Source organism: Durio zibethinus, chromosome 19 (genome assembly GCF_047325235.1).
Source record: "Durio zibethinus cultivar Kanyao isolate XHJ-2024 chromosome 19, ASM4732523v1, whole genome shotgun sequence".
Lineage (NCBI taxonomy): Eukaryota > Viridiplantae > Streptophyta > Magnoliopsida > Malvales > Malvaceae > Durio > Durio zibethinus.
Window position 1 is genome coordinate 23,132,250 of NC_143180.1, and position 4,667 is coordinate 23,136,916.

The following is a 4,667-nucleotide window of genomic DNA, read 5'->3' on the forward strand; positions in this document are numbered from 1 at the left end:
ATATATTTACATATACCTCCGGTTGTAACAATTTCGATAAAACAATATAATCAAAATGTACTTTCAATTTTATTTATAGTATCAAAAGGAAAGTTTCTGTCAACTAAATTAATTTTTAATCAGTTTTTAACATCTTACTTTTTTAATATCGTAATGCTACTTTTATTAAGAATTTATTTTGGAAGGCAAGTCCCTTCAGACTCTTTCCCATGATCCATCCTCGGTCATAATTCTTTTGTGTAGAATAAAAGTGAATATTTAAGAATTACAATAAAAAAGTTAGGGGTGAAAAAAATAAAAAAATTTAAAATTAATTTAAAATTGTAGCAATTAGTTTTATTTGAATTGATATTTGAATTTTATTTAATTTAATTTTAAATATTAAATATATATTTAATTTGAATCGAATTTAAAATTTAAATATAAAAAATCGAATCAAATTATATATTTTTATTAGTTTTTATTTATATTTTAAATTTTTATAAAATAAAAATAATTATTTTATATATAAATTTATTTAAATATATTAAAATTTATATTAAAAAATATTTACACAAATTTTAATATCTTTCACATAAATCCTTAAAATAAGAAGTGAGTGTGTGAAATGATTGTATAAGATGAGTGGCTATATAGCACTGTCATAACATTTTATATTATCTTGAATCAGTTGCTTATAATTAGTCATTTGATATTTCGCAACCATAAAAGAAAGGCATGTTTTCGTTAAAGCATCCTTTGCCGAAGCTCCAATGGCTCGTCTTGGCAACATCTATAGTATCAGCTGTAGTAGCTGTGGAAGAACAACCCAAGGGGCCTAAACACTGCAGTTCCAGTTGTGGGCATCTTAAAATTCCTTGCCCTTTTGGCGTAGAAAAGGGAAGCTATCTAAAGGGATTTCGCATTACTTGCAACACTTCCAAAAACCCAGCAAAAGCATGTTTAGGCGCTACGAAATATGAGGTCGTAAACATTTCTATTGCTGAAATCAGGTACGATAAGGAATTCTGTCCCTGCATCTGTGGCTCATACCTGCATGGAACCCAATGGATCTGAAACTGATGGACAGGCGGCCATTAATTTGACTGATACTCCATTCGCACTTTCTCAAAACAAGTTCGTTGTAACTGGATGTAACTCTTTCGGCTGGATCAAACTTGGAAAGACAGAGCTTTTCACTGGGTGCCTCTCTTGGTGTCACTTTAAGCGCGAGGACAAGACTAACGGATCTTGCTCTGGGATTGGGTGCTGCGAGGTCACTATTACTGATCGTCTTAAAATAGTTGAAACGTATGTGGGTAACATTTTGACCAATAAATCAGAAATAAAGGAAGAGCTTAATGAAACAAATATCTCGGAGCCCTATCGTTGTGTATCTGCTTTCCTAGTGGACCAACACAACTATAGTTTCGAGGCATCTGATCTTGATGATGATCATAAATTTTTGACTAAGATACAGCATTCTACTGTGGTTCTTGATTGGACTGTGAGCAACCACACTTGCAAAGAAGCTCAAAGACACTCGAACACTTGTGCCTGCAAGGGGAATAGCGACTGTGTGGATTACAAAGCAAAGGGTAGTCAAGGCTATATCTGTAGTTGCAAAAAAGGTTACCAAGGGAACCCTTATTGTAGTCAGGGATGCCAAGGTATGGCTTACTTATTATTCCCTATATACTACTCAACTCTTTCATCACCCTTGTTCAACATCGTCTATAATTAATCTTTTTAATATTCTAAATGCTGTTGAAGTTTGAGCATATAACCAGTACATCATGTTTCTGTCAATTTTTTTTTTAATTTCCCCTATAAATTAATGCTCATGTTTGCCACATAATACTACTATATATAAGTCAGTAACCTATATATATATATATATATATATATATATATATATATATACACTGATGTCATTTGTTCTATTTGGCGAAAGATATCGATGAGTGCATTAACAATCCATGTGAAGGCAATCATAAGTGTATTAATACACCGGGAAGTTATCATTGCAAGCAATTTCTTTCTCAGCTGCTCCTGCTTGTTCTAGGTAACTATATAACTCAACACACCGTTTTGCTTTATTTCTTTTTTGTTTCTTTTCGAGGAAGAGCTCTTAATATATATATATATATGATTAATTCATGCAGCTTTCGTCAGTGTTTTGGTTCTGCTTCTGTTAGTCTTTTCCACATACTTCTTCTCAAAGAGAAGAAAACTAATCAAGCTCAGAGAAAAGTTCTTTCTTGAAAATGGGGGACTATTATTGCAGCAGAAAATTTCTTTCCGTCAAAGTGCTGTTGAGACAACAAAAATTTTTACGGCCAAGGAGTTGGCAAAGGCCACCGATAATTATTCTAAGAGTCGAATCCTCGGCGAAGGAGGGAATGGAACGGTCTATAAAGGTATCATAGGAGACAATCAAATAGTTGCTGTCAAAAAGTCGAAAATAGAGACTCGTTCCCAAATTGAACAATTTATCAATGAAGTTGTTGTTGTTAGCCAAATCAACCACCGAAACGTAGTCAAGCTCTTGGGGTGTTGTTTGGAGAATGAAGTCCCTTTACTGGTCTACGAATTTGTCCCCAATGGAAGCCTTCACTATCACATTCACAATTCCGAAAAGGCAGGCTCAATCTCCTGGGACATCCGTCTAAGGATCGCCACAGAAACTGCTAGCGCACTTGCTTACCTTCACTCTTCAGCCTCGATTCCAATCATCCATCGAGATGTCAAATCTGCCAACATATTACTCGATGAAAATTATATTGCCAAAGTGTCAGATTTTGGAGCTTCAAGGTTGATTCCTATCGATAAAACTCAAATTACTACATTAGTCCAAGATACATTTGGTTACTTGGACCCCCAATATTTCCAGACAAGCCAGTTGACAGAAAAGAGTGATGTTTATAGCTATGGGGTTGTGTTAGTGGAACTACTCACTGGCGAGACGCCAGTATCTTTTGCAAGACCAGAGCCTGAAAGAAACCTATCTTCTTACTTCATTTTATCAATGCAACGGTATCGTCTCCTCCAGATCCTAGAGCCCGAACTCGCAAACGAGGAGAATAGAGAAGAGCTGATAGCAGTTACCGGCCAGGCTATGAGATGTCTGATGTTGAGGGGGGATGAAAGACCTTCAATGAAAGAAGTGCTTATAGAGCTGATAGAGTTGAGAAAACTTGAGAAACATCCATGGGGTCAAGCTAACTGTGAGCAGGCTTTGAGCTTGTTGCATGAACAAGCAGAATTATACCCGGCTCAGAGTTCATCATCAAATACTAAATACAGTGGCACGCCAACAAACCTATCACTTTCATTAGACTCCCCAGGACGATGAGCATCCACAAGATATAGATTTTTTGTACGTTCTGTTTGCTTTGTATAATTTGGTGAACCTATATTATTTTTTATGATACCTGAACCATGTTGTTCTTGTCTACCGAGTTTGCTTAAGTGTTTCAGACTTAACCATTTGGTATTAATTATTTAAGACAAGTTCATAAAGGTTTCTAACAACATTAAACCAATCGGTAGGCATTTTCATAAGAATACTATTACATATATATATACGGTTGCATCAAATATAGCAACACAAACCTAATGGTAGTTGGATTAATCCTAATACCAATTAACAAAATACTTAGATTATCAAAACACAATAGTATAAGTAAGATGTGAAGCTGACCACCTTCCTGTTAGGAAAATGGGGTTCAGCCTCATGTAAGTGGTTTTGGACCAAGTAAAGGCCATGGGCCTTGATCTTTCATTTTACACAGAGCCCTAACTACTTAATAAAAAAGAGGTGAGGTTGTTTTAAGAGGGTGTCGAAAACCAAGTAGAGAAAGAAGAAAAGCCAAAAAAAGCAGAGAGAAAAAGGAAAAGGGAGAGTTGGTTGAACAGAAATCAATCCGTGGCTCGATTAAGTTGGAACCTTGTCATGAGGTTTATGATTCAGAGTTCTACATTCTGAACGATAAAAATCGAGTTTGAAGCTCTCTATGAACAAATCTAAGGTGTATTTGTTGAGTCACTTATTTGGTGAGATTTTTCCAATTATTTTCTCTAGTTGTTGATTAGCTTTAGTTTTAGCTAGAGAAGAACTTTGTATACCTATTATTTGCTAGTGGAGACTTTTCTAGTGGTCCATGATTTTTTTCCTCTACACTGGAGGGTTTTCCACGTAAATCTTGGTGTGCTTTATTTTTTTTTACATTTTTTGATTATTGATTGTTGTCTATTGCTTCTGTATTGTTGTGATTATTGCTTCAGGCGTAACAAGTGGTATCAAAGCGAGGGTTATTTTAAAACATCGATACAGAAGTAACCCAGGATAGAAGTAAATTCCGTTTGAGATTTGGAGGGTGATACAGATTTAATGATAAAATTGACAGCATCGAATTATTCAATTTGAAAGCCTATGATGGAGGATCATCTATACTGTAAAGATTTGTATGAGCCAGTATTAGGTGATTCGACTAAACTAGCAGATATGAAAGATGAAAGCTAAAAAAAGTTAGGTACAAAGACGCTGGCTACAATCAGAAAATGGGTTGATAGCAACATGTTTCATCATGTAGCTTACAAATTTACAGTACAGGAATGGATGACCTGTTACAAAGCACTTGAGTGATTTTCAATATATATTTTCAATATGGATGATGAAATGAAAG

The 4,667-nt window shown here is 35.0% G+C and overlaps 1 pseudogene; it reads left to right on the forward strand.

Moving 5' to 3' along the window:
• The first annotated feature begins 717 nt into the window (after nucleotides 1–717).
• Nucleotides 718–3,367, forward strand: LOC111309405 (wall-associated receptor kinase 3 pseudogene; annotated as a pseudogene).
• Nucleotides 3,368–4,667: the final 1,300 nt, after the last annotated feature.